Here is a 21,985-nt window from a genome sequence, read left to right as displayed (position 1 = left end):
GCCATTATATAGGTCCATGACTACACGGGGGCCATTATATCGGTCCACGACTACATGGGGGCCATTATATCGGTGCACGACTACATGGGGGCCATTATATAGGTCCATGACTACACGGGGGCCATTATATCGGTCCACGACTACATGGGGGCCATTATATCGGTGCACGACTACATGGGGGCCATTATATAGGTCCATGACTACATGGGGGCCATTATATCGGTGCTCGACTACATGGGGGCCATTATATCGGTGCTCGACTACATGGGGGCCATTATATCGGTGCTCGACTACATGGGGGCCATTATATCGGTGCACGACTACATGGGGGCCATTATATCGGTCCACGACTACATGGGGGCCATTATATCGGTGCACGACTACATGGGGGCCATTATATAGGTCCATGACTACATGGGGGCCATTATATCGGTGCTCGACTACATGGGGGCCATTATATCGGTGCTCGACTACATGGGGGCCATTATATCGGTGCTCGACTACATGGGGGCCATTATATCGGTGCACGACTACATGGGGGCCATTATATTGGTCCACGACTACATGGGGGCCATTATATCGGTGCACAACTACATGGGGGCCATTATATCGGTCCACGACTACATGGGGGCCATTATATTGGTCTACGACTACATCGGGGCCATTCTATTGGTCCACGACTACATGGGAGCCATTGCATTGGTGAACGACTACATGGGGGCCATTCCATCGCTGCACGACTACACGGGGGCCATTATATCGGTCCACGACTATGTGGGGGCCATTATATCGGTGCACGACTACATGGGGCCCATTATATCGGTCCACTACTACATGGGGGTCATTCTATCGGTGCACGACCGTGGGGGCCATTATATCGGTCCACGACTACACGGGGGCCATTCTATCGGTGCACGACTACATGGGGGCCATTATGTCGGTCCACCACTACACGGGGGCCATTATATCGGTCCACGACTACATGGGGGCCATTATGTCGGTCCACGACTACATGGGGGCCATTATATCGGTCCACGACTACATGGGGGCCATTATATCGTTCCACGACTACATGGGGGTCATTCCATCGGTGCACGACTACATGGGGGCCATTCTCTTGGTCTACGACTACATGGGGGCCATTCTATTGGTCCACGACTACATGGGAGCCATTGCATTGTTGCACGACTACATGGGGGCTATTCCATCGGTGCATGACTACATGGCGGCCAAGCTATTGGTCCACGAGTACATGGGGCCCTTTCCATTGGTGCACGACTACATGGGGGCCATTATATCGGTCCAAGACATCTCAAAAAAAAAAGAAAGGTTTTTATATAATTTTTTTCCCAATGATTCCTGATTTTTTTAACACCCTGTATTACGCTGAATAAACCGTGAGCCAGGCCTACCCATTCATTCCCTCACCATTCCTCACCTCTGAATGTTTCTACATTTGTTCAACCATCAATAACCTGCCCGTTGAGACCAACAACCAGTAAAAAGGAAGTGGCTCCCCTCCCGATATAACACTTTTGTGTTGCAGTACTGTGTTTTTTTTTTGTTTTGTTTTTTATCTCTGTGCAGAAACAGTAAACAAAGTTCTCATCATAATTACCTGCTGCGTTGGATTGAAGGGATGATAATCTGAGCGTACTTGTGTATCTCTAATTTATAGTTAAGATGCATGTGCTACATGTTTCAATGAGTAATATTATACGACACTAATGATGACTTTGGTTGTTATGTATCGTTTAACGAGTTTATTTTTGAAACCATTGTGCTCTCTCTATTCCACCTTGTGCACATCAGTAGTGTTCATGTAAGATTTCTGGGACAGGTCAAAATCACCGTATCCACCCCTTGCCCCCCAAGGCAGGAAGTGACACACCACAAACCGGAAGTGGCCGAATTATTTAATTATTTCTTTTTCAGATTTCATGATTTTCAAAAAATAAAAAAAATTGCTTTTCAAAATTTCCGATGTCATTTTCCATGATTTTCCCAAATTTCATGATTTCATGATTTTCCCAAAATAACGAAATAATTATAACAACCAATTTTTTTTACCATATGGTTAAAAAATATTTTGAGTACAACATTGCAAGTTTGCGAACATTTGTGAATATTTGTAAATGTTTGTGAACATTTGTGACCGCGAATGTGAATTCCTACAGCGGGTACGGAAAAACCCCAGGCTTACCATGGGTAATGAAATTCATTGCTATATAGGAACCCCCACTTCTTACATATTACAAACTAATCGTTTAAGTAAAAAAAAAAGATTCTTAGTTTAAAAAAATATAACATTATTAAAAAGAACTATTATGGCGTTGAATTATCTGAATTTTGATATTAAAAACATTGTCTTTGAAGAACCAAAGTATTATAACAACAATGGAATTATTTATCACCGTAATCATGATTGAATATAATTATGATCATACTCACGCAGAAAGTGGTATTAGAAAACTGTTTGTCGAAACACCAACGTTCTTTTCGTGGGGTATTGAAGCGAATGTAAATTATGCCAAAGACCATAGAGTTGAATCATATTCGTTACCTCTTGTTTTGTTTAATTCCCAAAAACTAGCGAGAGAAGATGAACAAAAAACAATCGACATTTTTTAACAAATTCTTACTAGTATTTTGTTGAGCCCAACCATTTGTTGAGAGATGATGTTACTGAAAAGATGAAAAAGGAAAAGAACAAGTTTAGAGGTTTTGTTAATGGACTTAATATATTTTATCGGAAACGTGATGGAGAAATTCCTATTGAGGGAGTTCCACCAACAATGTATCCAAAACTTTTAACCAAATATGAAAAGTGTAGGGAAGAGGACAAACCCCCCGAAATTCTGACTTCATTTTACGATAGCAACATCAGCGAAGAATCGTGCCTCGAAGATCACCGTATTGAACCAGAGAAATTGATGAACTCAAAATGTAAAGTTGTTTGTGCTATTGAGATATCAAATGTTTTTAATCGGGGGCACGGGCCCATCCATTCAATTGAAAGTACATGATGTTGTTGTCCAAGAAGTATGTGGGAAAACAAACAGGCTAATGATTAATATTCTCGATATTACATCTCAAAATAAAATTACAGAAGCAGCAGCGGCGTGTATGTATATGTAATATAAAAAGGTAAATAATGTGAAAAAGATATAATTAAATTTACATGATAGGTTGCGGTTAAGTTGTGGTTAAAATTATAGAAATATAACGTCTTACTATAATTCACCAAATGCCTGTCTGTCTGTCTGTCTGTCTGTTCGAAGGTACCGCAAAAACGGCTCAACCGATCGAAACGATATTTTGGGTGGATAATCCTGGAATCTCCAGGAGTAAAATAGGCTATTTAGTTTTTGCAATTTCAGCTTTGTTCTCCAGTATTCTCAGGTTTGGACTCCCGCATAACATTCACATTCGCATGACGTCCATTGTTCTCATTGTGACGACGAGCAACGGTACCCGCCATACGGGCGGGGCTTCAATTGGGAGGCCCAAATGAAAAGGCTAAATATCGAAAATTGAAGGCTTTTTTTCTTTTAAACGATTTATATAAACATCCGTTAAATCTCGATCGGTGGTCGTTTGTGCGGCACCCGGGAAAATAACGTCATGCGGGAGCAAGTATCAGCAGGATGTGGCAGTGTGGGAGTCCACGTTTGCACCGATCGGCTGCACCGATCGCTACACCGTGTGCCGCACAAACGACTGCACCGATTGCTGCACGGCTGCATCGATCGGATGTGGCATGGAGGATCTGCACTTCGGCATGAAGGAGGATCAGATCTAACAGATCGCTGTCTCCATCGATCTTGCCGAGGCCGTAACACTTACCGGCTCAAAATCCTTTTAACTGTTGATTTGGTACAGTTACACATATCGGGAATTTGGTACACGTATCTTTTTTTTTTGTCGGAGTACATATCGTACATATTGTCGGAGGAGTACATACGACATAGCGATTGTGAACACGATTGTCGATCACGATTCACGATCATCACAATCATAGTGTATCGATCACGATTTGAAACACGATGGAATAATATTTACCGATATGAACAGTAATGTGGCTTTTATTGAAATTCTAAAGATGCTGTTTAGATTTTGATGATTTGCGTGCGATATGATTCAACGGATGTTTATATGAATCATTTAAAATAAAACAACCCTTCAATTTCTGATATTTTGCCATCGCCATATGCAGATTCGCCACGGACCCACGATCGATGTTTCTATACATGAACGTACCCGTTTGTTTGCGAACGGGTACGTTTTTCATGGAAGTCCTTCACGAACTTGCTGTCCATGTCCGACGTGCGACTGAAGGTGCCACAGGAATGTGGAAGTTATTGGTTTCATGCTTTAGCATTCGCCGTATCTGCATTGCCTGTTTGCTTCTGGCCTCCCACCTGTGTTCCACGGGTATTCCACGGGTATGTGTTCCACGGTTCCACGGGATAAACCACGGGTATTTCTCTAGTTTATGTAATACTTCTTTTAAAATATTTGAGAAAAACTTTTTTTGTTAGAGTATATAAAATGGACGAACCCATTTTCAAAATATTTCAAGATATATTCAACTCAGACGGTTGGTTGTCGCTTCTAATATGTGTACATAATTATAATAGGGATAACACATAGGACGGATGATTAAACGGTAAATTTTATATAAAATGGATGATTTTTTTTACCCGTTTGGGAAAGTAAGATAAAATTTAATAATCATAAGAATCTCCCAAATTCATTAAGATGTCTAATAGTTGGTTCAAGCGGATGTGGGAAAACCTGTTTGCTTTTAAAGATGCTCCTTACTCCAAAATTTTTAGACTATGAAAATGTAATCATTTTCACAAAGTCAAGTTTTCAACCAGAGTATCAACGACTATCACAAGGTTTTAATGCAGGACTTAAAAAAGAAGATATAATCGGGTTATTTAAGCTTCAACACAAACTAAATAAGTTCAACATTGAAGATCTAATACAACGGTTTTGTGATACTCCACAAAAAGGTAAAAAGAAATCAAAACCCACATCATCTATACCTATAACTTGTATTCTCAGCGATATTACGGATGGTATACCTTTACCCCAAGATTTAGATGAAACAAAAAAGAATCTCGTTATCTTTTACGATTGTGTTAATGAGAGAAACCAAACGGTTATGGACAGTTACTATACAAGGGGGCGTCATTCTTCCTGTAATTGCATTTATCTCAGTCAGTCATACTTTCAACTTCCTCCCCGCTCAATAAGAAACAATGCTAATACTTTTATTTTATTCAAACTAAATGCAATAGATATAAATAATTTTTGGAGAGATAATTGTTCTCCATTATGTAGTAAAAAGGAATTTGAGGGGTTTATGAAACATACAGCTGAAAAATATAAATATATCGTTGTTAAAGATGATACAATAACCAATAATTTTCTCGGTTAAATAAAATGAATGCCGAAGAACGAGCAAGCAAATTTAAGGAACATCAACAATTACTTTCAAAAATTGTAAAACAACAGGAAGAGATAAAGAAGAAATGGAGACAAAAGCTATTAGGTGAAGACGTATTTGAAAGAAAACAAGAGAAGTTTTTTTAACCTCTTTTAAAATCTGCCAAACAAAAGGCGGTTTCGTTTCAACTTCCCGCGATAACCTATACCCCCAAACAACATCAAGAACCACATGATTTGATTGATGTTTCGGATCAAGTTCCCGCGATAACATATACTCCCAAACAACATCAGGGGTTGCGAGAGTTGGAGGAACTAGCAGATCAAGAGCTAAGAGTTATAGAGGCACAAGAAACACATCAACAACTTGGGGAGATAAATCAACCTCATAATTATGTTGTGGACGCTCTTCTAAACACTGAATATAATCCCAGTCTTAAAACCAAAACGAGTCTCATTTATAAATGTCACGGAAATGAGTTTTACCTTGTTAACGAAACGGTACGGATAGTTAATGATGTTACGGATTCGTCACTTCCGCTGTTGTGGTTTTCATCCACTTGAAACACTTCTGATTCTATGTATTATTATTATCATTGTTTAAGTGAAATGGCCATTAGTATTATCAAAATGTAAAAAGGTTAACTTTAAATGAAACCGGAAACCAGATCGGGAACCGGAAGACGAAGAGGACGAAGAAGGCGAGGGCGTGGCGAGAGAGGCCGGACAAGAAGCGAGTCGTTTCAAGCTCTGTAGTGAGCGTTGTCGAACGACAGTCGCGAGTGAACTTTGAGGTCCCTTGAAAGGAGTCCCTGCGATAGGTGTTATCGCTGGGGGATTGATAAACCTGCGTGGTCAGGTTTGGGCGATGCGATTCCGAAGACTTCTCGCCGGGTCGTGTCGACTCAAGTAAGAGCCGTCGGCCATTTTGACCCTCGCGCTTTGTTCATCGCAAAAGGTCTTAGCTATGCGGTAGCTTTTCTTCACCATCCTGTCGTCTGTCGGGGATGTGTGTGTGCAACGCTGAGTCTGGAGATTAGGTGGCGGTTCGCCGACTGAACCAGGGAACGTTCATACCTGGAGGAACTTTGGGATTTCCCATTCCGCCGCGAGTTTGCTTGGTGTTGGACCACGTGACTTTTTCTGTCGCTTCGACCGCCTACGCCTCGATTGATCTCGATCGATCGATCTCGATTGGACATTGTTCTAGCGATCGCTGGAGCGAGTTAACTTCGTCTTGAGGACGGGAAAATAGAGACCTTGGGGAAAGGTTTTTTTCACTCACCTGGAACACCGTGAGTTATCCTATGCTAGTTGATGGTACCATCATAAGATGTATTGAGTGTACTTTGGATTGCTGTTTGTTGTATCGTTATTCTTGTGTGATTTTTAATACAATATTTGTTTGTTGATAATCATTGGTGTGGTTTCACTATTGATTTCTGACACAGAATAACATATTTTTCTGCCGTGGCTCCTCTCGGGGCTCGGAGGTACATCGTGACCAGGGGGTCAGGGAGGAACACGTAACAATGATAACTTAACATTCTTAACTTCTGACAGACCTCCTATTAGATTAACTCTCAGATTAATGTTTATTCTCACAAAAGTGGGGTATGCTGATTCAGAATATTTTGAGGAACCACTTGATATGGGAAATGTGGAAGATAGGGTATATATTGATTTACTAAGCACGCTTGATTATGGGGGTTCTGTTGTCAGTAAAGGTATGAAGACTGTGAAGGAAAAAGATATTCTTAATGCTTTAAGCAAGCTTGGTTTGGGTGTTCGTTTTCTTCCGAGTGACTCATAACAATTCGTTAATAGACTATTACTGTTGTTAGGTAGTAAGGAGGTGGGAAACAACAATTGTTTTAATAAAATATCAGCCATTTTGGATCAGTTGTTGAATATGAAAATAATTAATAAATGTCAATACAAAGATCTTTTATCTCATGTTAAATAAAATGAGGAGCACAACTCTTAGATTTGATTTTACAGCGAGTGATCACATGGCCTCATTCCCATACCCGCTACCACTTGATCCCACAAAAGATTATGAAGCGGCGTTATTGTCTATGGAAGCCTATAATACCCTGTTTAATATCACAGAAAAAAATAACAAGTTTAGTTATAATTCAGGGGGTGGATATAAAATAATAGAAGTACCCCCCGGAGCTTACGAGATTCCCGTACCATGTTCAGAAATTTCACGCATTATGAAAGAAAAAGGCGATGAACCAAAAAATATCGAAATAGGTGCTCAAAAGCACACATCAAAATCAACTATTAGACTTAAAAATAATTAGAAAATAGATTTCACGATTGATAATTCATTCCGAGAGATGTTAGGTTTCTCTGCAAAAAAGCTTGAAGATAATAATATGTTTTACAATGATAATGCTGTTGACATATCCTCAGGTATAAATTTGGTGTTGATTAACTGTGATTTGGTTGATGGTGCTTATGACGATGGAGTAAAAACAAATACAATATTTTCATTCAGAGTTTATTCAACCCTATTAGGTTAAAATTCAATATGTAACCAAAGAATCTCTCCTATTTACCCGTCTCAGGAAAAAACATTCTAAAGTAAATTTTAAGATAACCGATTAGGATCACCGTATGCTTTCTTTCAATGGCGAAATTATATCCATCAGAATTCACCTACGTGAAGTTGTTCAACAAGCAATTGGAAAAATTATATAATAAATATAAAACTATTGATAAATGAACATCCAATCATTTTTTCTAGAATGTAGTTTTGACACGAGTGATCAAGATGAAAAGAAAACCTTCCAAGAGTTAACGTTTGGAGAAATAGGTCTTGTATTTACTCGTGAAAGAGGGCAGGTTATGTTCACGTCGAGCGGGGAATTTTTAATTCCATCAAAATTTTCAATGAAAGATAAATGATGTTTTGAAAAATAGTTTTGGCCACCAGACACTAATTATTCTCGACTAGAACAAAAAAATCAAAGCGAATAAATTCAAAAAATTAAAACTAAAATGTTAAACGTTTTTTATTCTACTTAGAATAAAAACACGATGGTTGTTGTGAGAAAACACGAGTTAAGAAAATATAAAGTCATTACGAAAGATACGAAAGATGCTGGTGAAACAGCGGGGGATTGGATTGGGGAAGGTATGTATCTTTCACCGTACTATAAGGGTGAAGATATGTTTCTTGGAAGAGGATACTATAAACCTGAGAGAGAATGTGTGGGCGATCAATTTAGAAATAAAGGAGATGGGATAATTGATATTCTAATGGGTATTGGTTCAACTATTCTTAAACATAAAGATCGAATTGGTTCAACCGCTTCTGCCGTGGGAAAAGTAGCGGGTGCTGCAAAGAGTGTAAAAGACGCTCAAAAGGAGTCTCATAAATTACAAGCGATCAAAGAAATCAGAAAAGGTAAAACTGGACTAACCCCGCAAGAAAAACAAGAAATAATTAAGGTACTTGGGTTGGGTTTTCAAAAGTTTTAAATATTTTATTAGTATTACGCATAAATATGATAAATTTATTTAATATATTTTTTGTATTATATATATTTTTTATTTATTTATTGTTATATATAAAGATGGAGGCAGTTGATGCTGTGTATGATTTGGATGATACAATTATCATTTCCAACTCTACTAAAAAAGAAGATTATTATAAGGTAAATTCCGTACAACAACAACAACAACATGCATTTTAAAGGCCATTTTCCCTACTAGAGCGGGGGTTAGCCTTGCGGTCCCCATGACAATCTTCTCCATTTTGCCCTATTTTCTGCATCTCTCCTTGTTAACCCCCTTGCCCGCATTTCTTCTTCCACCATCTTTAGCCAAGTCTTTCTCGGTCTTCCCCGTCCTCTACTTCCTTCTACATTCATTTCCATCACTCTTCTCAACCAGTCACTTTCATCCTTCCTCAACACATGACCAAACCATCTCAACCTGTTCCTCTTCACAGCATCAATCACAGGCTCCATTCCCATCATCTTTCGCAATTCATCATTTGTCTTCCTCTCTCTCAACGATACTCCGCATATCCGTCGAACCATTCGCATTTCCACCCTTTCCAACCTTCGTTGCTGCTCTACATTCATTACCCATGTCTCGCTCCCATAAATCATCATAACACTTCTCACACATGCAGCATACACCTTTCCCTGCAGCTTCAACGACACTCCCCTCATCATCAGCACGCCACTCAGTTCCCGAAACTTCTTCCATGCACATCTCACTCGAGCAACCATCGCCGAGTCTGATCCACCTTCTCCATTCAGCATGTCTCCAATGTAGCAAAATGTTTTCACACCTTCCAGCTTCACGCCGTCTCCAAGATCCAACTCAACATTTCCTCCATCTGCAGCTCCCTCTGTGCACACCTTACATTTGAATGTAGCTGCCACACTGGTTAATGACCCTCTCAGACCACTACATTTTTGATGAACCCACTCAGCGCACATTGTACATTGAATGGAGTTCACTCCGACACCCTTCCTACATACAGCACAGGGCTACTTCCCAGTTCTTTCCACCTCACCACATGCTTTACCACATGCCATCACCTTCGTCTTTCCAATATTCACCTTCAGACCTTTTGTCTCCAGACATTCCTTCCACTTGTTCATCTTTTCCTTCAGTCCATCCATACTTTCCGCAATCAACACCAGATCATCTGCATACAACTCCCATGGTAAACCCTCCTTTACGTTCTGAGCCAGCACCTCCATCACAGCTACAAATAGTAGTGGACTTAGTACCGACCCCTGATGCACTCCCACCTTCACCTCAAACTCACCACTGTTCCCGTCCTTCGTCCTTACAGCTGTGCGTGCTCTTTTGTACATTGCCATCACTACTCTGATCAACCATTCCTCCACTCCTAACTTCCTCAATGCCCATGTCAATACTTTGCGTGGAACCCTATCGAATGCTTTCTCCAGATCACCAAACCCAAGAAGCAACTTCTTCCGCTTCTCCATGTACTTTTCCTGCAACTGCCTCACAATGAAAAGCGCGTCTGTCGTTCCTCTTCCTGGCATAAATCCAAACTGCATTTCGTCGATCTTCACTTTCTTCCTTATCCTCCTCTCCAACACCCTTTCCAATACCTTCATTCCATGCTCCAATAACTCTATCGCTCGGTACGAGCCACACTCCAGAGGGTCACCTTTCCCCTTGTATAGAGGGACGAGGGTACTCAGTTCCCAATCCACGGGAATGCGGCCTTCTTTCACCACCAGATTACAGATCTCTGTCATTCTCTTCACACCCCAACTTCCTGCTGCCTTCAACATATCTCCCACAACTCCCGTCGGCCCTCCCGCTTTTCTGCCCTTCATTGCTTTTATCGCTTCCTCAACTTCCTTCTCAGTTATCTTCTCTGCCGGTCCTAAAACTGGGTTACTCTCTATGTTTCCATCCCATTCATTCTCTGTATTCAACAGCATTTCCATATATCTTTTCCATTTTCCTTTAATTCCATCTGGGTCGACAACGATTTGTCCCACTTCATCCTTCAAGCAACTCACCCCCATCACATCACACCTCTCTTTCGCTATCTGCTTTGCAATCCTGAATACTGCTTTCTGACCCTCTTCCGAATCCAAGCGTTCTCCGAACATTTTCCTTCATGCCTCCTGCACCTTTGCTCCCTCTTTCTTTGCAGCCTTCCTGGCTGCCTTATAACTTTCATGCTCTGCTGTTTCTGCTCCCGTACCCTTCGCCTTCTGCCACTCCTTGAACTTCTTCCTCTTCTCGTCAATCCTCTTTCCAACTTCATCATCCCACCACCATGTTTCCGAGTGCCTCGGTGGTCCTTTTGTCCATCCACATACCTCACCGAGGGCTCCCAACAGACTAGCTTTCATTGACATCCAAGCACTTTCAAGCTCAACCACATCATCCTCGACCCTACTCAGCCTCTCTTTTAATGCCTCCCTTACTGTCACCTCTTTCAACCTCCACACCTTCATTCTCGGTTGGTACTTCACCCGCCGAGCTCTCCTTGCACCTTTCACCCTTATGTCGCAGACAACCAAGTGGTGCTGTGAAATAGCCTCCTCCCCGGGGATCACCTTTGTGTCCCGGAGGTGCCCCTTTTCTCGCCTACGCACCATCAGGTAGTCAACAGTTGTCGTCGACCCACCTGACGTGTATGCAACAAGCTTATTATCCTCTTTCTGGAACTGAGTATTACAAATCAACAAATCAGCTCCATCAGCAAACTCCAAAATCCTTTCACCTTCTCCATTTCTCACACCATATCCGTAACCCCCATGAACTCCGTCAAAACAATCCATACTCCTTCCCACATGTCCATTTAGGTCTCCTCCTACCACAACAACTTCCTCATCTTTCACATTTTCCATCAGCTTCTCTATCGCACACCAGAACTTGTGCTTCTCTTCATTGCTTCGACCAACCTGCGGAGCATATCCCGAGATGACGTTCACCAAGAGCTTTCCAATCATCATTTTCACCATCATCAACCTATCACTCACTCTTGTCACACTCACCACACTGTCTACAAACTCCTCAGAAAACAGGACACCAACACCATTCACGCCCTCCAGGCACCCTTGCCACATAAACTTGTATTTCTGTCCCTGCCTACCCTTCACCATTCTCACACCACTTCCCTTCCATCTAGTCTCTTGCACACAACATATGTCCACTCTTCTTCTGACCAATACTTCCACCACTTCTCCTGATCTCCCTGTCATTGTCCCTACATTCCATGTCCCAAACCTCCGAAACCGATCTCCACTTCCGGCTGTACCCTACCCATATGTAGTTGTAATTGTCGTGGTTCTCTTTTTGAGGCAATGTTTTTATGGCCGGATGCCCTTCCTGACACCAACCCTCTTCGTCGTCTCTTACGATACGCAGGGATACGGTGTACCTATTCTAATCCAGGGTACACACTGGGAAACGTTTAAAACATGGAAAAATTGGGGGGGGGGGCGGCGTCAGCATCATGGCTGCGGTTTAAACATATTTAAATAATATTTAAACAAAACCATGAAAAACAATCTGGAAAAAGTCTCTAAGTGAGAACGTGGATTTGAGAAAGCAAGGAGCAGAGGTGGAAGAAAAACGAGATATAGGGGGCGGGGCACAAGTCGAGACGAGGAGGAGAGCGAACAAGCACGTGTCCAGGAGGAGAGAAAGAATTAATATAGAAAAAAAAATTTGTTTGTTTGTTTATTTGTTTGTTCCGTTTTCAAAATGCTGGACAAAGGGTAAGATGTTCGTGAGAGGTAGGGTGGAGAAAAGAAAATCAAAGAAACAAGCAAATACTATGAAGGAAAGAACCCATATTCACAAAACACTGACCGGGGGGGGGCAGGGGGGGCAGGGGGGAGCCTGGAGAGACCAGGCCGCACTAGGCGCGAACAAGGAAACGACTAATTACACACAAATTTGCAACAACTACAAAACCAAAACCAAATAGAAACACACAATAACACATACACAACAAAATACCCAGCGGAAATTTGACAAAGAAACGAACGGGAAAACACTCAAACTTTGATGCCGTGGAGAGATCGAAGCAAGCCTCGTCGCTCGAGGGACCGGAAGTCGACCGGAAATTCCGTAACAGGAACAAATTATAATATGACTGGAACAAAAAGTTTTGAGATAAATAATCAACAAACTTATTTGAACCTAGCCGATAGTTTCTTGTTGTGAAAATTTTTAATCACTAAGACTAATGCTAACAGAGGCTACATTCGTAAATGATTTCTTCTGGAAAATGTTTGATAATGTCCGTTTGTATATTGGGATGCAAGAAGTAGAAACGATGAAAGGGGTAAAGGGTCTGCCGAAGGTTATATTCCCGATATGACAACGGGAAAAGACGATGACCATGGTTATAAGCAAAGGAAGGTAATGTATAACGATAATACAAAAGCAGAGAATAGTTTTACCCCAGCAGTACCCCTTAAGGGTATATTTGGATTTTGCGATTATGATAAAGTTCTGTACGGTCTTAAAATTAGATTTCAATTACAAAGGAATACTAATGAAAATAGATTGTTTTTTGGGGCTGAGAATGCTTTCGGTGCCAACAATAAATTTGTTATTAATGATCTGTGTTGGTATATCAGCGAATATTTTCCCAGTTTTAAAACGGAAGAGATGTTGAATAGAAGACTTCACTCAAAGACCCCCCTAAATGTAACGTACCATGAAAGAAGATGCCAACACATTAAACTGGACAAAACCACTTACAATTGGAATTTGGGTCTTCTTCAAGGAAAACCTCGGTACCGATGGTTCATTTTTAAGAAACCCGATGGAGATACTGCTACTCATAAAAATAATGCATTGTGTGATAACGCTAAAGTAAAACAACTTCGGGTTTCTCTAAATGGAGAAAATTATCCGCGAGATAGATTGGAAATTAATTGGGAAAATGATGATTATGCCGAAGCCCACAAGTCTTACCAAAAGGTGTGTGAAAGCAATGGTAATCAGGATCCCATTTTGGATATGACTGTGTTTAAAAATCTATATACAATCTACGCGATTGACCTGAGCACTCAAAAGGAAACTATAACGTCTAATAGAGTAGATACTTGCCTAAACATTGAAAGAGGAGAGAGTGAAGAACTTGATGCATATTGTTTGCTCGTGGAAGAAACAGAACTACAGATTAATATGGATAATGGAGTTATGACTAATATCACAGAAGTAATAAATAGAAAATTTCTTTTCATAATATATAAAAATGAGTAAAGTAACAACTGACGTATATATTAATCAAGTCAATCGTGATAAACTATCATCTTGTATTCAAAATCAAAAACCTTGTACGATTAACATTCGTACAATTCAAAGAAAAGGTGATATAAGAATTAGTGTTTTGCTCACAAAGGTGCAGGTTAAAACATTAAATAGTACCGGTTAGCTTAGTTTTAAAATGTCAAAACCTATGTTGAAGAAATATTCGGTAAAGGATATAAACGGAGGATTTCTTCCATTTCTATCCCTGATCCCCCTAATTACCGGAGCTATAGGTGCAGCGGGGGCGGCGACGAGTGGTATTTCAGCAGCGGTAAGAGCCGCCAACGAAAGGAAAGCTCAACTAGCAGCTCAAAAAGAAAAGGAAAGACATAATAAGGAGTTGGAGAAAGAACTTAGTGGGAGAAAGAACTTAGTGGGAGTAACGTAGTTAGTGGAAGTGGTGTAATTGTAGATTTTGCCGAAAAACTTGAAGGACTACCGAATAAAGCGAGAGCGTTAGTTGGAGATATGCTTTCTTATATCGCACAGGCGGGTGTAAAACTAACTAAAAGGGGTGACGGATTATATCTTTCCCCTAAATAAAAAGAAATGGAGGAGTGGTTTAACCATTTTGGAAAGAATACAACGTCAAAATTAATATAGAACTCGATAAATATTGCAAACAACTAAACCTCAATAATGTAAGTATTTGTATGAGGGATGAATTAACAAAGTTACCTAAAAATACAAAGCATATTATTATGAATTTAGAAGATAATACTGGGAATGGGTCACATTGGACTTACTTGTATTCATAATAGCCGGGATAAATATTATTTTGACAGTTATGGACTTCCGCCGCCTCTTGAATTAAAAAAAAACTTCTTGCAGCATGGTGTTTTTCAAACATTTCAGGTCCATTTCAGGTATGATATTATTTTTAATCTTATGTAAAATGATCTACGTTGGAAAAGACGGCTCTATCTTTAGGGGATCTCAAGAGACGACTGTTGATTTGTCGAATTATTATACAAAGGCCCAGGTCGAACGCCAGAAATATGATATAACTAAAAATCTTAATATGAAAAATAGGTATAAATTAACCAATTATCTGAACCCCACAGATGACAATGACTTGGGGAGATTAGGTGATGTATTACAATATATATCCCTCGAGAAAACGGCACGTTTTGATAAATAAGTAGAATTTACAGCCACAACGCCCGGTTCTCCAGACCATACACCTTTTTGTCCCCCGTCGCACCGTGGAACGAAAGGGGGACTATGGCTTTCCCCTCCGTCCATGTGTCCGTCCGTCTGTGCGTGTGTGCAGGCGTGCGTGCGTGCGTGCGTGCATGCGTAAGCGGAGGACTGCATTCGAATTTGGTGTGTGGGTGCAACCCACGTCAAAATCCAAGATGGCCGCCGACATGTATGTCTGATGCCATGTATGTGTGAACGTTGTGAGCTGAATATCTTGAAAAATAAGCGAAGTACCAACTTCTAATCTGGTGTGTGGGTGTATCTCGGCACAAGGAAGAACGCTATTGAAAATTGGGTCGCCACGTCAAAATCCAAGATGGCCGCCACCACATATATGTCTGAACCTTGTGAGCGAAATATCTTGAAAAATAAGCGAAGTACCAACTTCTAATGTGGTGTGTGGGTGTATCTAGGCATAAGGAAGAACGCTATTGAAAATTAGGTCGCCACGTCAAAATCCAAGATCGCCACCGCCATGTATGTCTGAACCTTGTGAGATGAATATCTTGAAAAATAAGCGAAGTACCAACTTCTAATTTGGTGTGTGGGTGTATCTCGGCATAAGGAAGAACGCTATTGAAAATTCGGTCGCCATGTCAAAATCCAAGATGGCCGCCACCATATATATATGTCTTAACCTTGTGAGCGAAATATCTTGGAAAATAAGCAAAGTACCAACTTATAATCTGGTGTGTGGGTGTATCTAGGCACAAGGAAGAACGCTATTGAAAATTGGCTCAAAAAGAAAAGAAAAGACATAACAAGGAGTTGGAGAAAGAACTTAGTGGGAGTAATGTAGTTCCTGGAAGTGGTGTAATTGTAGATTTTGCCGAAAAACTTGAAGGACTACCTAATAAAGCGAGAGCGTTAGTTGGAGATATGCTTTCTTCTATCGCACAGGCGGGTGTAAAACTAACTAAAAGGGGTAACTGATTATATCTTTCCCCTTAATAAAAAGAAATGGAGGAGTGGTTTAACCATTTTGGAAAGAATACAACGTCAAAATTAATATAGAACTCGATAAATATTGCAAACAACTAAACCTCAATGACGTAAGTATTTGTATGAGGGACGAATTAACAAAGTTACCTAAAAATACAAAGAATATTATTATGAATTTAGAAGATAATACTGGGAATGGGTCACATTGGACTTGTATTCCTAATAGCCAGGATAAATATTATTTCGACAGTTATGGACTTCCGCCGCCTCTTGAAGTAAAAAAAAAAACTTCTTGCAGCATGGTGTTTTTCAATCATATTTCAGGTCCAAGAACTAAATGCTAAATGTTGTGGGCAATTATGTTTATAAGTATTATTTCACCTCAACAATAACGGAAAATTTTATGATATTATTTTTAATCTTATGTAAAATGACCTACGTTGGAAAAGACGGCTCTATCTTTAGGGGATCTCAAGAGACGACTGTTGATTTATCGAATTATTATACAAAGGCCCAGGTCGAACGCCAGAAATATGATATAACTAAAAATCCTAATATGAAAAATAGGTATAAATTAACCAATTATCCGAACTCCACAGATGACAATGACTTGGTGAGATTAGGTGATGTATTACAATATATATCCCTCGAGAAAACGGCACGTTTTGATAAACAAGTAGGATTTACAGCCACAACGCCCGGTTCTCCAGGCCATACACCTTTTCATATTAAATTTAATGCGTCACTTACAATTCAACTTTACAAAGAAGGTCATATTGTTAATATGATAATTGATAAATGGGGGTATGATATGCCTGATTTAAGGTATAATTAGCTCTTTTCAATAAACTTGGAAGACCGACAAGATTTTACTTGGTCCCGTAATGAAGACTATTACCCTCTTGAAAGCATAATGATGTATGTGGAAGCACAATTAGTAAACTACCTATACATGAGTTAGGAAATAAAAAATATATGATGGCATTGCGATGGTTTGCATGACAAAGAAGAAAGGCAATCATATAAATATACAAAGCCATGGAATACAAACCGATTTGGTCGTGGGAAGATGGAATGGTATTACGTGTCATATTTATTAATCTCATGTATATTTCATAAACATAAATGTGTATTTAATTTGAAATTAAATAATTACAAATTATTTTTATCAATTCTATGTATTCACTCCTCATCCCTTGCCACCCTTACCACCTCTTCTATTGTAGCCTCTAATTTCTCCTCTTCCTTTGTTGCCCTTGCTATCCTTGCCCCTGCTTCCTTTGCTACCCTTGCTGCTTCCTTTGCTATCCTTGCTGCCCTTTCCTCCTCTTCCTTTGTTATCCCGACTGCTGCTCTTGCTACTCTGACTACCTCTTCCTTTGTTACTCTTGCTACTCCTATGACCTCTTCCCTTGCTGCCCCTGCTACTCCTACTACCCCTTCCCCTACTCCCTCCTCTACCACCTTTGCTCTCCTTGCTTCCATTTCCTTCTCATGCTCTGCTTCCAGTTTAGCCAAGTCTTTCTCGGTCTTCCCCGTCCTCTACTTCCTTCTACATTCATTTCCATCACTCTTCTCAACCAGTCACTTTCATCCTTCCTCAACACATGACCAAACCATCTCAACCTGTTCCTCTTCACAGCATCAATCACAGGCTCCATTCCCATCATCCTTCGCAATTCATCATTTGTCTTCCTCTCTCTCAACGATACTCCGCACATCCACCGAACCATTCGCATTTCCACCCTTTCCAGCCTTCGTTGCTGCTCTACGTTCATTACCCATGTCTCGCTCCCATAAATCGTAACACTTCTCACACATGCAGCAAGCAAGGGGGTCAACAAGGGGAGATGCAGAAAATAGGGCAAATGGAGAAGATCGTCATGGGGACCGCAAGGCTAACCCCCACTCTAACAGGGAAAATGGCCTTAAAATGCATGTTGTGTTGTTGTTGCTCTGCTTCCACTTCTTCCCACTTCTCCTCTTCCCTCTTCCCTCACTTCTGTTTCCCTTATTACCCTTTTTGCCCTCGCGTCTTCCTCCTTCATCTTCTCCAATTCCTCCTTCATCTTCTCCAATTCCTCGTTCATCTTCTTCCATTCCTCCCTCTCCTTTTCCTCCTTCTCCCTCTCCTCCTTCTCCCTCTCTTCTTCATCCCTTGTTACCCTTAAGGCTTAAAGGATCTCCCCAGAAAACAATATACATATATTCATCTGGATTTTGAGCTATTCTTGTATTTATGATTATTTTTCTCACAATAGGATACCAATAGGATTTGTTGACATTTTCTAAAAGAGCTTTATATTTCATAACTCTGAGAAGATAAATTTTTATTTAATATTTTAAGCAAATCTCTATTTGTGGGCTTTACAATGTCGGTATATGGCCAATCCTTCATTACAAAATTTCCCTGTTTGTGTTCTAATTCATAGGTAATTAAAAAATTTAACCCCTTTTCTTGTATCATTGAATACAAAAATTAGAATTCTCCTGAAGTCATTTCCTTGCCATTTTAATATAAAATCAATTATTTTTTAATAATTTATCCACTGAGTTTTGTCTTTTGTAATTCCTGTGAATAAAATGACCCCAAGATTTCTTCTCTATTTAAATCATATAACTTATAAGCCCAAGGCACCGTATCCACTACATCAACGATTTTTTAAAAGTTCATTTGTCCATCTCTTTGTGTAACCTTTCTCAAAATGGCTTTTCCATCTGTATATTCTTACAATATCATCAACTTTGAACTTTGGTTTTCTCAAATTAACCTTCTTTTCATATTCTAATGTTTTAACTGTTTCTGATGGTTTTTCTTTTGTCGATGAATGTCCCGCATTGTTATAATTATCAACAATATCCTGAATTATAGATACCCATTGTTGAGAACCGAGTTGTGTGAATTTTTTATATAACCTCTCTTTCAAAGTGCGATTAAAACGCTCAATAACAACTGCTTTTCCTTCATTAAAAGTACTGCACAATGTAATACCATTCTCTTTAAGAAATTTCATAAATACTTACTTACTTACTTACTTACTTTTTCCACATGCGAAATTTGCATTTGTTTATTTAAATTATACAATGGACTACAAAATGTAAATGTTTCATGATATTTGTTATATTATATCACCTTTATCTATCAATATTGTTGAAATGAAGATCAAATAGCTGTATTTTGAAATATGTTGAAAAAGTCAAAACTTTACATGGGGTGTACTAGTTTTTCACATGACTGTATATCAATGAATAATATTTTAGTAAATTTAAATCCACTACCTTTAGTCCTATTATCTACATCCTCCTAATGTTTTATTAGTTCATCATAAACGTTCGTTAATAATAACCCCCGGAGCGATGCGATAAAGTACGGTTTTGTATACAGATAGCGTATTACGATCTCTCCTTTGTCTATTTCACCAGTTACTTTCCTCAATTCCATTTTTACCCCCATATAAAATTTAAGGGGATTAATCTCGGTCAACGTATTCTTTACATATGTTTCAACGGCGGGTTTGACTCTTTCAACCGCCTCGGCTATTGATTTTGGTTCCGGTTCTATAAAATCAAAACATCTCCTAATATGCCCCTTAAATGCTCCAGCGCAATCCTTATTAGTGTATCCAAGCGACTTCTTGTGTTCAGGTGATTTCAGATGAGTCGGAAAGGTACTCCTCCAGACGAACTTACCATAATCAGCACAATATTTCATTTCACGTTCCAACACGGCTACCATATGTAAAAGGTAAAGATTCTTGTTTGTTGGATTGAAGGTGTCGTTTGTAATTATTTTTATTATCATGTTTACAAACATTACAATATGTTTTTGGTTTAAGTGGGGAGTAGTGTAATAATGTTGCTTCTGGGACACCTCCGTTTAACATGGGAAATCCCTATCTAATGTCATTTACCCCCTTGTCTTTTTCAAAAATCATAAACACCTCTATTTCTCCCACCCTCATCTTTATGAACCTTTTGTCTGTCGTACCTATCCTTAATGTTGTTCATTAGACCACTCAAACACTACAAATATTTGTTTTCTCTTATAGACCTATCATCCTTCTTCTACATATCATCTGGCAGATTAATCTTTGACCCACTCAAACATTGACCCATTCACTTCCATATTAATTCTTTCCCTCCCTCATTGCCCCTAAACACCTATATTTCTCTCACCCTGTTCTTTACGAACCTTCTAACCTTTTGACATGCTATCCTTATTCATTAGACCACTTAAACACCTGTGATCCTTCTGACCTTATGGACCTTTTAACCTTTTACTCTTAATATCATCTGGTGAATATAACCCACTCAAACAACGACCCTACAAATATTTGTTTATGCGTGGGAAATAATTTAATTCTCTTGCCACTCTCTTCACCATCTAATATATTAACAAAAAATATGTTTGAGTTTGGTTCTTTATTAAGATATTTTAACTGAGCTAAGATAAAATGGTAAACCTCCCTCAATGTTCTTATTTGAGCGCCTCCAGTGCCACACACTTTTTGGTAGGCTCTGCCCACCTTTTGTTAAGCTCCGTCCACTTTTTGGAAAAACCCCGCCCACTTTTTGGTAAGCCACGCCCACCTTTTACTAAGCCCCGCCCACTTTTTGTTAAGCCACGCCCACTTTTTGCTATACCCCGCCCACTTTTGCTAAGCTCCGCCCACTTTTGCTAAGTCCCACCCACTTTATAAACTCTTCAGCATTGTATCATTTCCAGGTAATACATAACATCATTTTCAGGGAATTTCCATCACATCATTTCCAGTTAAGACACGCCCAGGGAATTTCCACAGGAAATGACACACACCCAGCCCTTCTTATAAAAGGCACCGACCACACAGGCTTTTTCAAACACGCTTTCTGCTTCACTTGAGAATGGACTCCTATGCCGAAATGGAATGGGATAACTTTGCTATTCCTTGGAGTCCTACTACCTGTGTAGCGCTCAACCTTCAGATTGATGAACTGGACTCGAACCTCTTGTCGATGGAGGAAATTGTATCTGAGCTACGAAATGAAAATTCTACTTTTAACACAACTTGGGATAAAGTTATTTTTTTGTTTGAAGATCTTTTGAACAACCAAGACCCACAGAACGAGTTCTACCTTGATGACCCAGCCAAAGAGTTATACCTTGGAGATCCACAAAATCCTGAAAAAGAGTTCTACCATGATGATACTTATTGTGAGTTATCAAAACAAAACCCACTGAACGAGTTCTACCTTGATGACCCAGCCAAAGAGTTATACCTTGGAGACTCACTAAATTTGGGAAAAACAAATTATGAGGTCTGCCTAGATGGTTCTAACTGTGGAGCCTACCTTGGAGACTCACTAAATTTGGGAAAAACAAATTATGAGGTTTGCCTAGATGGTTCTAACTGTGGAGCCTACCTTGGAGACTCACTAAATTTGGGAAAAACAAATTATGAGGTCTGCCTAGATGGTTCTAACTGTGGAGCCTACCTTGGAGACTCACTAAATTTGGGAAAAACAAATTATGAGGTCTGCCTAGATGGTTCTAACTGTGGAGCCTACCTTGGAGACTCACTAAATTTGGGAAAAACAAATTATGAGGTCT

This window comes from Myxine glutinosa, chromosome 1, assembly GCF_964187855.1.
Source record: "Myxine glutinosa chromosome 1, kmMyxGlut1.1, whole genome shotgun sequence".
Taxonomy (NCBI): Eukaryota; Metazoa; Chordata; class Myxini; order Myxiniformes; family Myxinidae; genus Myxine; species Myxine glutinosa.
This window is presented reverse-complemented; position numbering follows the sequence as displayed.